Source organism: Capricornis sumatraensis, chromosome 22, assembly GCF_032405125.1.
Source record: "Capricornis sumatraensis isolate serow.1 chromosome 22, serow.2, whole genome shotgun sequence".
In the NCBI taxonomy this organism is placed as follows: domain Eukaryota; kingdom Metazoa; phylum Chordata; class Mammalia; order Artiodactyla; family Bovidae; genus Capricornis; species Capricornis sumatraensis.
In genome coordinates, this window is record NC_091090.1 from 49,827,769 (window position 1) to 49,847,921 (window position 20,153).

The window sequence follows — 20,153 nt, forward strand, 5'->3', positions numbered from 1 at the left end:
AGTCATTTGACAGTAACGGCAAATGCTTATGAAGTGATGGATGTTAAACCCAACGTTATTGTCACGACCATTTTATAATGTGTAAGTCAAGTCATTATGCCATACACCTTAAACTTATATAATACCATGTGGCAATTATATCTCAATGTAACTGAAAAACAAAACAAAACAAAAAAATTAAATACTTTAGTTTCTTATGTGTTGACATAAATTAATACAGAGCAAACTACTTGATCACATCTTGGAATTTTTACCAGCAGGGAACCACCTAGCTAGAGGTTTCATTTTGGTATCAACCTCAAAATAATATTAACAGCATGAAGGAGAAGATAAAGAATAGTAAGTTGAAGGGAACTTGTACTACAAAGCAAAATTTAACAAGTATATAACATTTTTTAAAATTTTAAATTTATTTATTTCAATTGGAGGCTAATTACTTTATAATATTGTATTGGTTTTGCCATACATCAACATAAATCTGCCCCGGGTGTACACATGTTCCCCATCCTGAACGCCCCTCCCACCTCCCTCCTCATACCATCCCTCTGGGTCATCCCAGTGCACCAGCCCCAAGCATCCTGTATTCTGTATCGAACCTGGCCTGGCGATTCGTTTCTTATATGATATTATACGTGAACTTGTAGCAGGATTTCATGGGATTCATCTAAGGCAACTGGACATTTTTGTGCAAGGAAGCTCCAGCATTTACATTAAAATGTGAATAGTTCTCAATTTATTAAAATGTTGCCAATTTCTAGTTTCACTGCCCACCCCCCAGCCCCTGGAGTTCCATGCCTATTCTTAATTGTTACTAAGAACATCCTGAAGCAATTCTTTCACTGGTAAAAATCCCTTGTCTTACTATGTCTGAAATATCTTTATGTTGCACTCAGACTTGCAGGAGACTTTGCATCTATATTTCCAAATCGATCTACTTGCTGTCTTCTGAACCGCCACAGGATTCTCCATGACCACGCAGTTTTGAGAGTTATTGAAGGATACGGCTACCCGCTCTAATATTCTGGCCTGGACTCTGCAGTTGATGGAATTCCCCAGGCCAGAATACTAGAGTGGGTAGCCACATCCTTCAATAACTCTCAAAAATTCTTTGTTCAACTGGACACAACCGAGTGACTTTCACTTTTCACTTTTTCACTTTCTCCCTCACAGAAATACTCTGCTTGATTTATAGGAATCTTACCTTATGAAACAAATGGTTTTGAAAAAGTTACCTAACTTTTGTAAGCCTCCCCCTCCAAATTTGTACAGTGGAATTAAGAAAAGTTTCTAGTTCATAGGGTTACTGTGACAGTTAACAAGTAAATGTAAGTTAAAATCTCTTAGAACAATTGTTAACATGTAAAAGTGAAAGCCACTCAGCCGTGTCTGACTCTTCGTGACCCCATGGACTGTACAATCCATGATATCCTCTAGGCCAGAACACTGGAGTGGGCAGCCTTTCCCTTCTCCAGGGGATCTTCCCAACCCTGGTATATTTTCTGACACTCTTCACCTCACTGAGAACTCTTTCTGCCGCATGCAGGGCTGGATATTTCTCCTCTACTTCTGAGGATTATTTCTAAGAAGAGGGAACTCAGCTGGTTGTAAATCTTGTCCTCTTTGCCCTCTTACATTGTGGAAGGGAACGTGGACTGACTCCTGCTTTTCCTCTTGGGATTCAGGTTGCAACAGAGAACACAATTTTTGCTTTGCTTGCTTAAGCAGTTCCTGCCTCTCTGGAGTGGTGGGACCAGACAGGGAATCCAGCCCTGGTCAGTTACCATAACTGGATAGATAAATCCATCAGACACTCAAGTTTCACACATCTGTTCCATTTGGCTTTCACACTTAACTGTGTCTACCAGTTTAACCTTCATCAGTAGTAAAATTATATTTGGAGTACAGGTACCATGGTTCGTTTTACATCTCCGTGCATTCAAAACTCAGGAAGTGATAGGATTCTCCCCTTCAGAGACTCCACCACCTCGGCACCTTAATGAAAGTCTAGGTGCTAAATAATATTTGCTAGACCCAGTGACAGCTGCCGTGTATCTATACTAGATGAGAAGTGTTGAATAGACTTGTATAAATTTAGTATAAAATTGTTCTTGATGAGATAAATAACACCTTACAGGGCCTATTATCACAAAATCAAACTTTAAGCAGAGAAATCTCCCTGAGTTATTGGGCAGCAATTAAGGACTTCCGAGATAGCTGGATAGCAGAGATTACCTGGTTTTAAAACAACCTCTCCATTAATAAAATATGATTAACTTATGCTTTTCACACCATCTAAATCACACCTCTCCAATCCTGAGGGAGAAAACAATGGGCTATTAGATGAGATGCCAACTTGCCACGCTTGCCGAAAAGACTGCAACAGGTATGGCAGTAAAGGCACAGTGAGCTAGCACCGAGGTAATGAAATATGCACCTGAGTCATCGGCAAACTACCTTTAATTGTGAGTTATCATCCAGCCAAGGCTATGACTTACCCCATTCACCCTACTTGGGACCATGCTCAGTCCCTTCAGTCCTGTCCGACTCTGTGCAACCTATGGACTGTAGACTGCCAGGCTCCCCTGTCCATGTGATTCTCCAGGCAAGAATGCTGGGGTGAGTTGCCATTCCCTTCTCCAGGGGATCTTCCCGACCCAGGGATCGAACCCACATCTCGTGTGTCTTCTGCATGGAAGGCAAATTCTTTACCACTGAGGCACCTGGGAAGCCCCATTCACTCTCCTATGGCAGTGCAAAAGGAAGAGTATCAGCGTATTTCAGAAGTTTGCTTTTTAAAAAAAAAATATTTTTAATTGGGGGAAAACTGCTTTACAGCATTGTGTTGATCTCTGCTGTTCAGTTCAGTTCAGTTGCTCAGTCGTGTCTGACTCTTTGTGACCCCATGAACTGCAGCACGCCAGGCCTCCCTGTCCATCACCAACTCCCGGAGTTCACTCAGACTCACGTCCATCGAGTTGGTGATGCCATCCAGCCATCTCATCCTCTGTCATCCCCTTCTCTTCCTGCCCCCAATCCCTCCCAGCATCAGGGTCTTTTCCAGTGAGTCAACTCTTCCCATGAGGTGGCCAAAGTATTGAAGTTTTAGCTTTAGCATCATTCCTTCCAAAGAACACCCAGGACTGATCTCCTTTAGGATGGACTGGTTGGATCTCCTTGCAGTCCAAGGGACTCTCAAGAGTCTTCTCCAAAAACACAGCTCAAAAGCATCAATTCTTCGGCGCTCAGCTTTCTTCACAGTCCAACTCTCACATCCATACATGACCACAGAAAAACCATAGCCTTGACTAGACGGACCTTTGTTGGCAAAGTAATGTCTCTGCTTTTGAATATGCTATCTAGGTTGGTCATAAGGCAAATCAGCCATAAGTACACATGTATCGCCTCCCTCCTAAGCCTCCCTTCCCTCCCCCAACCCACCCCTCTGGGAAATCACAGAGCTCCAGGCCGAGCCCCCTGTGTTGCATAGCACCTTCCCACCAGCTATCTATCTTACACATGGTAGTATATACATGTTGACACTACTTTTTCCATTTGTCCCACTCTCTCCTTCCCCTACTGTGTCCACAAGTCAGTTCTTCATATCTGAGAGATCATTAGAGTTAATATGTCTATTCCTAACCTATTCAATGAGACATTCAAGAGAGCAAGGTTTTGATTTTGTTCCAGTGTCGGAAGCACCTATTACTGTGCCTGACCTCTAATTTTTGTGCATAATTAGCTAATGAGTGAGTAAACAATTAGATGAATGGTGGATGAGGTCCCACTGTGTGTGTGTGTGTGTGTGTGTGTGTGTGTGTGTGTGTGTATCTGTTAGTCTCTCAGTTGTATCCAACTCTTTGCAACCCCATGGACTGTAGCCTGCCAGGCTCCTCTATCCATGACATTCTCCAGGCAAGAATACTGGCGTGGGTCACCATTCCCTTCTTCAGGGGATCTTCTTGACCCAGAGATTGAATCCAGGTTTCCTACATTGTAGGCAGGTTCTTTACCTTCTGAACCACCAGGGAAACCCTAGGATCCCAGTGAAAGTGAAAGTGAAATTGCTCAGTTGTGTCCGACTCTTCGCGATCCCATGGACTGCAGCCTACCAGGCTCCTCCATCCAGGCAAGGGTACTGGAGTGGGGTGCCATTGCCTTCTCCGAGGATCCCAGTAGATCTTATCAAATAATGAATGGTGACTTGCCTTGGCAGTTAAATGTTTCCACCACTATTCCAACTCCTCACTCCCCCCCAGTATTAATTTTAACAAAAATAATTAAATAATAGCAAAGAGGACAGAAATCCTTTCCATCCCCCACAGACTAACTTGACTAGAAAAAAAAAAATAATAGACTATTTTAGGAGCTAAGGAGGTTTAAGGAATGTATAATCTAGGTGAATATTTTGATTTATCTCAAACCAATGTATTTTTTTTTTTCATGGACCAGCATGCATTAAAATGATCTGTATTTGGGTTAATATATTTAGCTACGTAATTGAGTATGCGTTACTTTTTTCTTAGAGTAACTATTCAGTAAGCCGATCACAAGTTGGTAGAAAGTTTTATGTATGTGTACTTTACTCTGACATAAAATTGAACCCATAAACTGCGTTGTTTATTTTCACTGAGTTAGCTGAGCTATTCTATACTAAGATAGTGTAGTTAATTCAGTATTTTGAAATTCTTCTTTTATTACTTACCCAATGCAATAACGTTAGATTACACAAATGAAACCCTAATGTTGCCAATAAGCGAGATACTCTTTTTTTAAGACAACAGTCTAATTGGATGGGTAAGAGGTCCTATAAGAATTATTGAGTTTTATGACTGTTTGTTTGAAGGATGGAAGAAAGAGGCACAGCAAAAGCCTGATTATTACTCTTGGGCAACAAAATCCTCATGGACAGAAATCCTATAATATTTTTATTTTAGTCAATACATGTTTGAATTAATCATCTTGCTCACACTCCTTAAATTCAGTGAATAATCCATTGACACTTTCTTGTACCACCCTAGAAGGAAAATGTCAATGGGAATTTTTCATTGTTGAGAACTTGCTAGTAAGCTGGGCATTATTTTGGAAAGAAAGTCCAAAACAATATGTTTAATACTTTATGCCAGTACAAAACATTCTAAATTTTTAGGGTAATAAAATTCTTAAATAATTAACTAAAATCAAATAAATATGAATGAAAGTTTTGACAGTTTACAAAACCTTCAACTTCCATATCATATGCTACTATTCAGGGTAAATTTCAGATGACACATAGCTTCTGCTTTAACATGATGATATTTCCCAGTGGTATTTTTATTTCTAAATTCACATTTTCTCTATTAAATTCTCAAGCCAATGCTATTTGCATCAACTATTGCACTGCCTCTGGAGATTTGTTTGCAGGGCTTTCTACTTTATCAACTCTCTGTTCCAAATTGATCTTATGAATTTCACCCTTAAGTCAAAAGATTTGGCAAAGGAAGACATTTCAGGATAAAATTTAAATAGTAATGACAAATATTTTGAAATATTGAACATTCAAAACTTTTTAGTCTTTTTTTTTTCCCCAAACATATAAAGCAAGCAAACATACTTAAAACAACAACAGTAAAAATGCTTTGTACTAAATAGAGACAGTCAACAGCTGGTAGAAAATTGAATTGAACTTTGTCCAGAGACAATAGAAAAAGGAAATTAAAGGCTTCAAATTGCTTATAGCAGGCCAGAGTAAATCCAACTGCTTTTTGGGGTCATTAAAACATCTTGAACAATTTTCCAAAGATTTTTGGTTCAAGAAGCCCAATAAGATTTTGCCAAGCACTACTTTCCTCTTATTGTGTTTCACAAGAAATTTAATCCATATGTTTCTGATTCATTTATACTTTAGTCATCAAACAGTTCTTGTGCAAGAGCTATTTGATTTCTAAGAAATCATTTGAATCTTTTATATAAGTCTGCTTCTTTTCTTTGAAGTAAGTTTTGCAAAACTGCAAATACTTGATGTTCTAAATTGAGTTTTTAAGTTTTTGTACAATCAAAAAATCTTAGATATTAAATGCAATCTATCCCAACATTCATCCCAAAGTAGAATATCTCTTACCAATCTTCGGCTGAAAAAAATCTGGATGCTTCTTTACCATTTTCAGTGAAGGGAACTCATTATTTCAGAAGAAATCTTCTTCCATGAAGCCTTATCCTGTCCTCTCTCCTGTCACAATAGTCTGGCATTTATAACATAAGGAGAACGTGTGGTTGTAGGTATGTATTATGACTTGGTCCTCTTTCTCAAATGCCTCCTTGCACCTTAACCTTCTCTTCATTTTGATAATTTGAAGATTTATCTGATGTAGAGAAACTATCTTGAAACACTAGTTTGTCTCAGAAAAGCTTATTATTCTTTTTGTTTAACTATGTAATAGATGTATAGATTTTACATGTTTCCATTTAATCCATGTTGCAGTCTGATAAGAAAGTACCACTGCCCCAATTTTTGAATGCGGAACCTAAATTTCAGAGAACTGATTGATTTAATTAAATCACATGACTGTTTAGTAGCTCATGTATTCAAATCCAAACCTTGTTGATTCCGAAGCCATGTACCTTTCCTCTGCATGGAACTGAATTTCCATAAAATTTCCTCAGAAGGTCTTTGTCTTCAAGAATAAGGTATAACAAAACAAATTGTTTTACTTACCTACTGTTAACTTCTTCAGAACTATTTAGGTGTTTGGTACTATTTTTATCAGTCAAAACTGTTCATTGTCTACAATTTTTATGACCCAGTTTAATACACAGGGCTTCCCTTGTGGCTCAGCTGGTGAAGAATCTGCCTGCAATGCAGGAGACCTGGGTTTGATCCTTGGGTTGGGAAGATCCCCTGAAGAAGGGAAAGGCTACCCACTCCAGTATTCTGGCCTGGAGAATTCCATGGACTGTATAATCCATGGGGTTGCAAAGAGTCAGACACGGCTGAGTCACTTTCACTTCAGTTCAGTTCAGTCGCTCAGTCCTGGCCGACTCTTTGCAACTTCCCTGTCCATTACCAACTCCCAGAGTTCACCCAACCTCATGTCTATCGAGTCGGTGATGCCATCCAGCCATCTCATCCTCTGTCGTCCCCTTCTCCTCCTGCCCACAATCTCTCCCAGCATCGGGGTCTTTTACAATGAGTCAACTCTCCGCATGAGGTGGCCAAAGTATTGCAATTTCATCTTCAGCATCAGTCCTTCCAAAGAACACCCAGGACTGATCTCCTTTAGAATGGACTGGTTGGATCTCCTTGCAGTCCAAGGGACTCCCAAGAGTCTTCTCCAACGCCACAGCTCAAAAGCATCAATTCTTCGGCGCTCAGCCTTCTTCACAGTCCAACTCTCACATATATACATGACCACTGGAAAAACCATAGCCTTGACTAGACGGACCTTTGTTGGCAAGGTAACATCTCTGCTTTGGAATATGCTATCTAGGTTGGTCATAACTTTCTTTCCAAGGAGTAAGCGTCTTTTAATTTCATGGCTGCAATCACCATCTGCTGTGATTTTGGGGCCCAGAAAATAAAGTCTGACACTGTTTCCCCATCTATATCCCATGAAGTGATGGGACCAGATGCCATGATCTTCATTTTCTGAATGTAGAGCTTTAAGCCAGCTTTTTCACTCTCCTCTTTTACTTTCATCAAGAGGCTTTTTAGTTCCTCTTCACTTTCTGCCATAAGGGTTTGTCATCTGCATATCTGAAGTTATTGATATTTCTCCCGGCAATCTTGATTCCAGCTTGTGCTTCTTCCAGTCCAGCATTTCTCATGATGTACTCTGCATAGAAGTTAAATAAGCAAGGTGACAATATACAGCCTTGATGTACTCATTTTCCTATTTGGAACCAGTCTGTTTTTCCATGTCCAGTTCTTACTGTTGCTTCCTGACCTGCATACAGGTTTCTCAAGAGGCAGGTCAGGTGGTCTGGTATTCCCATCTCTTTCAGAACTTTCCACAGTTTATTGTGATCCACACAGTCAAAAGCTTTGGCATAGTCAGTAAAGCAAAAATAGATGTTTTTCTGGAACTCTCTTGCTTTTTCCATGATCCAGCAGATACTGGCAACTTGATCTCTGGTTCCTCTGCCTTTTCTAAAACCAGCTTGAACATCTGGAAGTTCATGGTTCACGTATTGCCGAAGCCCGGCTTAGAGAATTTTGAGCATTACTTTAATATACAGATATTCTTGAGTCCATATTTGCCTTAAGCTTTGTAGTAGAAAATTTCAGGTAGGGCATACACAAACCCAGTAGGCTGATGAAACTGCTTGTATTAAAAACTGTTTAAAAAAAAAAGTTAAAGAAATAACAGACCTCTGTTTAATTGTAAATATTTAATTAAAAATTTAATGTCCCAAAGGGAGTGACTCCAGGAACCACCTTACAGCCCCCTCTCCACAGACTTGAAAATCTGAAGATGCCCAGATCCCATATGTATTAATAAAATAACATACTACTTCAGGTTACTGGACACTGGAAGCAGAATCCCCCAGGAAAAGCGAAGTCCTCAGGAAAAGCAGAAATCCGGAAGTGGAGAATGGAGGCAGTCCAGCTGCAGGAGTAAGTGCTTAACATATAATCAGATCAAGTGCAAATTATTAGGTGGATAACAAGCTTTTAATCCTTTCCCCTCTGAATTCACTTTATTTCTGGACCATCTATGTGCTAAACCCTGTGCCCAGTCCTTGAGACAAAAATGAATAATTCACTGGACTTCTTCGAAAAAAATTTTCAGTTTTTGACACAGGTTATTTTCTTTCGCATTATAGTTCAAGCATCTCACACCCTGACTTCCTGGCTCTATTTTTTCCCTTTCTTTTTTCAAAAAAGGTAAGAGTTTTAAAAACTTTCTTTTAATTCTCTTAATACTTGGGTGACCCAATGGTTTTCTAGTGGAAAATGTGACTTATCACAGCTCCTTTAAAAAAGCTTCTTTATAGTATTCTTGTTTTCTGTTTTCTTGAGAGCAGTAAAATCTTTCTGGCAGAAAGCCTTCTCCTTATAAGTAAACTCTGAATGCCAGTTTCAGAGTTAAATATATATTACTGCTCACATTATCAGATTAATCAGCAAACTTTATGCTGTTTTTACACCAATAATATCATTCTTCATCCTTGTAATGCAATTTTCAAACAAAATATGTAAATATTAGAATATTTTAAAACAAGCCCTCTATTATACAGCTGAAATTATTAAAATATTGATGTTGAAAAATAATTTAATCACAACATTCAACATTGAATGCTTACTTTATTAGGAACAGAAAAAAGTCACACTATAAATTTTGCGTCAGTCAAAGAACTACTTTTAGGGAGAAGAACCAGATAATATGAAAGAAAATCAGCCACAGCAGAATGTATGCATAACACATATACTTGTAGAGGTAGGTTTGATTTTTAAAATGATCAGTATGATGAACAACAGGAATGGTTACAGTTGAAGGGAATAGGCTATAGCTTGGCAAAATGCAGAAATGGAGCATTTTGGTAGAGTGGGGCTTCCTGGGTGGCACAGTGGTAAGGAATTTGCCTGCCAGTGCAAGACACACAAAGGACATGGGTCTGATCCCTGGGCTGGGAAGATCTCCTAGAAAAGGAAACGGCAACCCACTCCAGTATTCTTGCCTGGAAAATTCCATGGACAGAGGAGCCTGGCAGGCTAAGTCCATGGGGTCGCGATGCATAAGACATAACTAACACACACACACACACACACACACATACACACACATTATGGTGTGGATGTAGATATATTTTCTAGGCAGGGAATATGTGTTGAAGTATTGCAAGAGGCTGAAATAAAACACATTAATAGGAATTATAGAATCAAAAACTGGTGTAGAAGGTGCTTTAGAGATGACCTCATCCTGACATTAGGAAGTTACAGAGTTAATTCTCTGCTGGGACTGGATTCCATGAATTAGAAGTCCAAGTTCAATTTTTTTTTTTCTGTGATTTATTTTGAGTTGTTCACTGTGCGTTGGACGGAATAGAAGCTGAGGGGAAAATGGAGGCTTTGGCAGTTTATACTACAAGTATATTCATTAGTGAAATCCAAGTCATGGTACTATCTCGATCATATGTTGAATAGACATATGAAATCCTTAAGTAGAAATCTGCTCATGAATGTAAAAGTAGTATATTATCCATTCATTAAGATATTTCTATTTAAAAGGAAAGTCCTAAATGAAATTTCACAACCAAACTCATAGTGTAATAAATTATGAGTTTAACTGGAAATCAAAATGTTTGTGGATCAAACAAGCTTAGTTTTCAGGCAAGAAAAAACCTGAAGCTGGGTGGAGTAAGCACAAAGTTTGGCAATGGTTATGTTATTGATCTTGAGTATTAAATTTAGATTGTGTTTATGAGTGTATATAATCTTAAACCAAATCAAGGGCAGTCTTATTTGTGAGACTGTAATTACTGTTCTTTTAATTTATGATATATTTTATGATATCAGGATGCCGAAGCTCATTAAAAAATAAAAAATGGAAGGATCATCATTTGGAAGCTTTGGAGAAGATGCCGTAAGAATCATCACTATTGGTTTTAGACTTGGGACAGGAGTTAAAAGTTGGGCAAGTTCTCACAGGATCTTAGAGCTCGTTTTGTTTTTTTATTTAATCCTTCAATGGGTAAAGAAAGATAAAGTTAAGAAATATGACCTAAACAGGAAAGTCAGGTAGAGAATTAGTTTTATGTATGCCTGGGTAGGAAAAATCCCCTGGAGTAGGAAATGCCAACCCACTCCAGTATTTATGCCTGAAAAATTCCATGGACAGAGGGGCCTGGCAGGCTATAGTCCTTGGGACTATAGAGTCACAAAGAGTCAAACATGACTGAACAACTGACCATGCATAAATTGTTAAAATCACATAGAGTAGTCTCTTCCTTTATATCTTCCTTTTGTTAAAATTTATACATTCCCATCTTAAAATATGTATTTTTAAATAATGTTAAGTATGTCACAAGTTTCTTCATAGTCATGGCATAAGACTTTTTTGAGACAACTTATAAATCGTGGAAGAAATTAAAGCATTGAGATTATGGAGATTTATATTTCTTTTTTATTGGGTTACAATTAACATTTAATATTGTATTAGTTTCCTTTGTATTTCTTTATAGTTATTTATAAAACCTCAAATACAAACTCTCTCAAGAATTTGGAATCCAATGAAAAGGGGGAGGAAAAAGAAAAGAAAAAAATAAATTGCTTTCCTTCAAATGATTCTGTTTCATTGTTAGCAATTATATCATTAGGAACCTAAAGACAAAATAGGAGATAAATCCAACTTTTGGAAACTGATTGAAAGTCCTTTCACTTATATGGATAATTGAAGCCCAAATCCTTGTGATAAGCCATTAGGTAGATCTAGGCTAAAAAATCACTGCAGATGGTGACTGCAGACATGAAATTAAAAGACGCTTACTCCTTGGAAGGAAAGTTATGACCAACCTAGATAGCATATTCAAAAGCAGAGACATTACTTTGACAACAAAGCTCTGTCTAGTCAAGGCTATGGTTTTTCCAGTGGTCATGTATGGATATGAGAGTTGGACTGTGACGAAGGCTGAGCGCCGAAGAATTGGTGCTTTTGAACTGTGGTGTTGGAGAAGACTCTTGAGAGGCCCTTGGACTGCAAGGAGATCCAACCAGTCCATTCTAAAGGAGATCAGTCCTGGGTGTTCTTTGGAAGGACTGATGCTGAATATGAAACTGCAATACTTTGGCCACCTCATGCGAAGAGTTGACTCATTGTAAAAGACCCTGATGCTGGGAGGGATTGTGGGCAGGAGGAGAAGGGGATGACAGAGGATGAGATGGCTGGATAGCATCACCGACTCGATGGACGTGAGTTTGAGTGAACTCCAGGAGATGGTGATGGACAGGGAGGCCTGGCGTGCTGCGATTCATGGGGCCGCAAATAGTAGGACACAACTGAGCGACTGAACTGACTGAGGCTAAAACCCAGTTTCCAAAAACACAGATTTTAGGGCTCTTTTCACAAGTCTTTTTACTAATACATTAATAGTGACTTTTAATGACAACAATTATAATTTGATTTGCTTTTGCAAATACAGTGTGCATAGTTGCAACTACAGTACAATTAATGCTTTCAGGCGACTGTGAAGACCAGAGGGTCATGTTAAGCTTGCATATTTGTATACATCTGATTATTATAAGTAGTAGAGATTTTGCCAAGATTTTCTTTTTTACAGAGTCTTTACATATATTATTGCCTTATATTCTTTCTGGAGCCCTGTAAAACAATGAAATAATGGTGAACATCAGGAAGACAAAGCTTTTCTCCTAAAGTTAGAGTTAGAACTTGAACTCAAGCTTCCTGGAACCCAATTCTTTTTTTTTTTTTTTTGGAACCCAGTTCTTTTAGTGTTTCAGCCACAAAATTTCAGGGGAAGTGACCCAAGAAGTACAGCATGTCTCTTAAGATTGCTTATTATCCATGTCTATATAATCCTGTCATTATAATGCTGAGAATAAAGAAAAACCATCTTCTCAGTTTGAATAGGCGAACATAAGTCTGGAGTCACATCTTTTTTATTGAAACGTGCAATTACTAGAGTATAAACGTATTGACAGCAAAGTCACTCAATTTTACATATAAGTGCCTGATCCTTTTTGGATCTACTTACTTGTACGGTAGGAATATTAAAGTGATCAGACTGATTTTTGTGTGAGCAGGAGGCTCAGACCTGGGAGTGATATGTCTAGGTGAGAAAACTAATGCTCAGACTGAGCCTGAGTTTCCTAACCCCAGGTTGACAGTGATTCTGCTGCAAGCACGTCCCAACAAGTAGAATACTAATATTACTTGTTTTTTCCCTTTAAGACAGAGGAGCCTGGTAGGCTGCAGTCCATGAGGTCACTAAGAGTCGGACACGACTGAGAGACTTCACTTTCACTTTCATGCATTGGAGAAGGAAATGGCAACCCACTCCAGTGTTCTTGCCTGGAGAATCCCAGGGACAGATGAGCCTAGTAGGAGGCCATCTATGGGGTCTCACAGAGTGGGACATGACTGAAGGGACTTAGCAGCAGCAGCAGCAGTATGTTTAATTATGTATTTACATGGAACTGATATATTTATGTAGTTCTTCCCATTGTTAAATTACAGCCTTCTTTTAAAATATTGTTCCAGGCTCAGGAAACCCAGGAAGGCATGTGAGAAATACCTTATGAAAAAATAACAGTACTCGAATTCTGACTAAATAGTATTTGCCCAATTAAATATGGATGATAATGGGTGCTACAATAAGTATCTTTTTAAGTTACAAAATATTTTTTTTTCCTTGAATGCAGAAATCCTATATCATGCAGCTATATCTTCTGGTTCTGGTGCAATGTAATTGACATACAGTACTATATAAGTTTAAGGTGTGCAGCGTAATGATTTAACTTACATATATTGTGAAATGATTAAACTATAAATTCAGCTAACATCCATCACTTCAAAGATACAAAATAAAAGAAAAATGTTTTTTTTGAGTTAATTCTCAGCATCTACTCTCTTAACAACCTTCGTATACCTCATACAGCAGAGTTAACTGTAGTCATCATATACCAAGTATCATAACACACATATTTACTTCTCGATTCGTAAAGTACAAGTTAATTTTAATTATGTTTTCAGCCATTACTTTATCAATGTGGCGTTTTCTTGTATGTCTTCATCCAGAGGAGAACTATGTCTCAGGAGGTCCTCTTACCATCCTGTTCATGAATGGCTGTGACAGATGCTGCCACACTGATTCTCTACAGTTGACAGACTGTGCAGTACCATTTAAAATTTTTCCCTTATTCCTCTTTAAATATTCCCTTCACTCTTTCTCTTTTCTCTTTTTAATATTTGTATTTTCCCTTTCATTCCTCTAGTCAGAGTTTGCTGTACTCAATCCCATGATCCCCTATACAGCTTTCTCCATTATGTTGCATTACACAATGGTTTCCCGGATGACTCAGTGGTAAAGAATTTGGCTGCTAATGTAGGAGATATAAGAGGTACAGGTTCGATCCCTGGGTCAAGTAGATCTCCTGGAGTAGGAAATGGCAACCAACTCCAGCATTCTTGCATGGAGAATCCCATGGACAGGGAAGCCTGGAGGGCTACAGTCCCTGGGGTTGCAAACGGTTGGATGTGACTGAGCACAGCACACACACACACACACACACATACATGATACTACTGTGATTCTTTCTTAGATGTGGAAAGTTTAGGTGCCACAGATAATATTACCGCTCTGTGTTTTCTTAATAGATGTTAAGAATATATTCCCTTCAACTCAAGGCGTGGAGAGTTAACTGTAGGAGTTATTTTGGGAATCATCCACAAGGACCAAAATACACTTGTTTCCATTATAAGTTTGTTTGTGAAGTACTCTTATGCAACTCACATCTTGTGGGAAGCAAGAGAGTATTAAGAACATCATAATAGGCACAAAAATAGGGCCAATTTTCACATTACACAGCTAAATGGGAAAGGAAGGAAATAAAGACATCAGTGGATGAAATTAATGTAATTGGAGAATACTATAGTCAAAAAAGTTTGTTTGCTCTAATCTTGTACATGATATAAAAATGTTGTTGCAAATGGACCCCAGCTGCAAGTAATCACAGTCAGAGGCTAAGCACATTCAACAATGATGATCTGGTGGAAGGGCAAGTGGCCATGCAGCTTTTCTTGGAGGAAAATAAAAAATCAACAGTCCGGAGATTAAGACACTGCAAAGTGTGCTACAACTCTGAAAGTTAATGCATATATCTGTTAAGGAGTTGAAATAGTGGGAAAACAATGTTTCCAGCTCCACACAATTATTTGTAAAGTATCCTTTGTATATATGGCATAGATGCCAACTTTACACCTATGGTAAACTCATCATTTAAGCCATTCAGGTATGAAAAGTCCTTTCAGTCTGTTTATACCAAAATGGAGTTGAGAATCACCCCCTCAGTGTCTTTTATGTCATATATGGTCTTAGTGTTATGTTTCAAAACATTGCTTATTTTCTGTCAAATTTTAGAGTCTTGCAGGTATGTTCCTACTGCTTTGGCTATAGAAGGTTATATTAATTTAAGAATTGATTAGCTTTAGTTGTGAACATCTTGTAAGGAAACGATTAAACCCATTCTTGTTCTATTAAAATCTTGTCTGTCCAGGAAAGGTCTTTACACAACAGTAGAGGGTAGGGTACACCCCTGCCAATAACTGGATACTCATGAGTCTCTTCTCAAGTAGGTGCTCTTGCCTCTGACATAATGAGAATGAATACTTGAAGCCCAGGATAAGCAATAGCTTCCTGGGTCCTCAATTTTATTCAGATATTTGAGGAGGGATTTCAGTCACTTTGATAGTAATTTGAAAATTTTTACTGTTGAAGTAAATAGAGGGTGCCAACTTTGCATGGATATAAAATATAGCACAAAATTTGTATTATCTTTTTTAGGATTATTTACCTTCACAATTCTTGGTGGTGGAAGTTTATTCTCACCTGCATCCAAGCAACCTCTCTACAGATTGTTTCCCATCACATCACTCTCCTTATTTCCTTCATAGAACGTCTCACAGTTTGAAACTGTCCTGATATTTGAGTTATTTGATTATTATCAATAAACGACAATTTGATTAGAGAACTGACTTCAGCCTTGGTGTTTGCCACGTAAATCTGTTTGGACTTATAAGTTACTTTTAAAATTTTTGGTTCTTTTCGCTTATAATAAACTGCTGAGAGAGGTCCGCGTATGGAAGGATGTAGAAGGATGAGCAGCAACAAAACTGAAAGCCGAAGGAAAATGGGATAAACAGAGTTGACTCTGGTCTCCCCACTGGAGAGGATGCATTGAGCAGTGACTCTCTGGAGGAAGAGGGAAGAACCTGAATTCTTAAAACTTTCATAGTCCTGTATTTTGTGTCTAGTTTCTTTTTAATTAAATTCCAGAAGCCATTCCCTAATACTTAGCACTTTATCTCCAATTTAAATATCAGGATCAAGAAGAGTAAGAACCAAGATTATACCACCTCTTCAATTGTCAGGGAGCAATTGCTTTTTTTAATTTTCACAGCTGTGAGATGGGGCTGTAATATCTGGCTTGTAAGGACGCTTTGTACATTAACCGATGATTGTAAAACACTGTATAAATGCTAATTGCCCCATGTTCCTAGTTGTGCCTGCATCTGGCCAAAGCGAGGTCCCATTCATCGTTTTGAGTAGCAGGGTTCATTCACTGCCCCTCTGGGAACTGTGTTAGAGTTTCAAGCTGGACTCGTGGAGCGTAGCATGGCTAGGCTAACTTGGTTTTGAAAGGGATTTCACTGCTACTCACATGAGCTGTGATTATAGCACTACTAAAACACATTTATATTCCACCAGAGACTATAAATCCTAATTCAAAGAATGAATATAGTATTTTGAATACAAAGAGGAGACCTGATGAATTTCCCAATGAGAAGTAATGAAGTCCTGGGTTTTTTTTTATTTTTTGTTTTTATCCTGAATTATCACCAATTTCCTGGTGGCTCAGATGGTGAAGAATCTGCCTGAAATACAGGAGACATGGGCTTGATCCCTGGATCAGGAAGATCGGGAGAAGGGAACGGCAGCCCACTCCAGTGTTCTTGCCTGGAGAATCCTATGGACAAAGCAGACTGGTGGGCTACAGTCCATGGGGTCACAAAGAGTCGGAACACAACTGAGCTATTAATACTTTCACTTTCAATCAGCATTAATGATCAAGTCACTCAACTCATGAAAAGCAAATAAATTATTTCCATGTCCCAGAGTGATGTGATCACTGGGCATATACAGGAATTGGTAGTGTTTGTGTAGAGTCTTAAAATTCTTGACTGAAAGCAAATATTTTTGTCCTATACATAAAATAATATGTGGAAGATTTAAAATGATATACTATGGTATGTGTGAAAAAGAATTTTAAAAGATATCTTCCAAAGAATTTCTGTATACTCTACAGTGAATAACAGAAGAATATTTACCTTAAACAGAAAGGAAAAATGTGGGACTTTCTTAAAAAGATTCTTAATGGAAAGAAAAAGTATAACCAGCTATTAGTATCTTGCAATCTGTCAAATAATGAGTTTGCCTTGACCTGTCTTGGCAGAAGCAAACTTGTATTTCAAGAAGATAGTTAGAAATAATAGGAAAACGCAATCTGTGGGCGTTATTGTATACACCTGTATCCAAAATATAGAGTTATGTGGTATGATCATTGGATGCGATTCTGAATAATCAAGGTGTGTTCCAAAACCCTTTTGTTTAATGTCTATGGTTTTGAAACTTGCCTTGCCAGCCATGTTTTCACTTGTTCTCACTTGCCTTGGTACAGTGGACAAGTGAGGGAAGTTTTGTACCATCTGAAGTGGCAGGTCACATGGCTAACCTAAAATCAGCTCGGTATGATTTATTGATACCACTCAGTGCTATTGATTCAAAAATTATTGCTCAAAGTTTGTTTCTGGTAGATTAATATATTTCTAGATTGCTCACAACTTAAAATGTACTCACATGAAGCAACTATACAGTTTCCATAAGCAAAATAAATATTTGTTCCTTCAGCAACTATATGGCATAAAATGATACCTTTTCCCATATTTCCCTGAGATGCTATATATTTCTGTATTCTGTCTTTCATCAATAATTTCCTTGCAATTAGATATTTCTGTGATCTTCAAACCACATAATGTATTTTTCATGCAAATTAGGAGTCTCCAAAAGTTCTGATTGAGGAGAAACTTTACCATTGAATTGAGCAAAACTTGGAATCAGTTGGAAGTTGACATGTTAAATGTAAACATAACTTTAATGTATACACTACATAAATTGAATATTTCCTTGACTAACATCTAACTTTCTTGAATCTGTGGTTTCAAAACCTACACTCTTCCCTCTCTAAATGCAAAAACCTTGCATAGTTAAAACCCAAAAATCTAGGGTAGGCATAGTCTACTGGATATAAATGACCATAATTTTTGGGGGGGAAATTCAAATTATATATATAAAATCTATTTTATTTATTACTTATTCAATCAATATTATGGAGTATAAGATTGCTCTTTGGTTAAATTATCTCTTCAGATTCTGAAAGGCCAAAAGTGAAATTAATCCGAACTTTTAAGTTATCAAGACTTTTGGGGGGTGTGCCTTATGAGTATTCTTGCCTGGAGAATCCCATGGAGGGAAGAGCCTGGTAGCCTACCATCCACAGGGTCGCAAAGAATCGGACACGACTGAGTGACTTCATTTTCACTTTCACTATGACTTGCAGGATCTTAATTCCCCAACCAGGGATTGAACCCAGGTGCTCGGCAGTGAAAGTATGACGTCCTGAAATTGGACTGCTAGGAAAATTCCTAAGTTATATAACTTTATACATTACATTATTACTTACATTTATCAGTATATAATATAAGTTATAAAAAGCATCAGTAGTTACAATAGTCTCAGATATTTTCCACGTCTTCAGTACTGAGAGTACACCATCAAGCTGTCCGTGACTAGGTCGTTGATTGCTAATCCCGGCCTTACACTTTCTCTGGACCCAAGGCTGCTTTTAGGTCCATCCAGTGATTTGGGCCACCTTTCTGTAGAATGACAGCTTCTCTGTATTATGTTGAGAAGGCAGTAATTTCAGATTCTGGCAGGCTCAGAATTTTATAGCTGAGATACAGATCAGAAATGTTCTAGACCAAAGGCAAACTTATCTGGTCCAGCTTTGTCATTCCAAGAGATTAAACTGAAGGTGTAATGAGAATACATTTTGAAGATTTCAAGTTTTGAGTGTGAAGGTTTGAAGCTCTCCTGTGTCCTCTGCTATCTATGATGCTCTGGACAGGTGTCTAGAACTCTTTAAACCTCAGTGAATTTTCAATGGGGAAAATAATATATGCATTGAAAGTGGCTGTGATGGTTAAATGAGATTATGGAGGGAAAAAAAAAGCATCTGACACACAGTGGACTGGGTAAATCCAGGGCTGCTAACCATAATTTTAATACAAAGGGCCACGTTGCTATGAGGTGACAGAATCATGGCGATAATTCAGGCTTCTTGGCTTTCAGTTCATTATTCTTTTTTACTATTCCACATTATCCTACATTTATCTGGAGATAACAAATCATATGGGAGTGCTCAATTTTAAATCTCTGCTAGATGAGAGATGCGGTTTTCCTGAGCTCATACAAACCTCCATAACTATAAGCATATTTTAAAAGCCTCTTAGGGTAAAACGAGCAAACAAACAAAATAATGAGACTTTTTAAAAAAATTTCTGGCAGCCTAGAAAGTAGCATATAAAAATATAATGTATTTCAATCCTGCAGATTTGAAAATACTTTGTGAAAAGTGTTTGCACCGAGAAAATTTTTTGTAAATTAGAAACTGACTTATTGAGATTTTAAAGCAATATTTCCTTAAGAGGAAAGAAGGCTTAGGTTTTCAGTGACACAGAAAATTCCTATCATTTTCACTTTGTTCCAAAATTGTATTAATGGAGTTTTTGTCATGGGAATAAATTGAAATGGGGCATACACCGTGTGGAACGTGATGGCATCTCCACACCATGTGGTTTACAAGAAAACAATCTCATTTAGATTATATCACTGACCAAGTGACCCACATGGGAGATCACTTGGAGTGCATGGGTTCATGAAGTAAGAAGCTTGTGATGTTTAACAGATTTCATTTAGAATTTCTCAGAAGAAGTTTATAAACAGATCACTTATATTTAGATTAGAATGGGCAATTCCTTGCAGCTATGCAAATTTCACACTGTATTTAAGTCCTATAGTTTTCTGCCAGAAATATCAGTTGAATGACAGTGACACACAAGAGAAAATGAGATGCCTTAATAATAAAAAAAAAAGAAACTAGGACTTCAAATATCATTTAAATATCAAAATATTCTAAGCTTTAGGATCTTCTGCCTACCCCTGTTGCTCTTAGATGTCTGACTTTCTCATGAAAAAGAGAAAATATACCATTATCCTAAGTCTCCATGCAGTTTAATAAGTGCAGTAAGAACCCACCTAAGAACAAATCACAGGTCTGAACAAATCACAGAGGGTTATATGCAAGCTATATTAAAATATGAGAA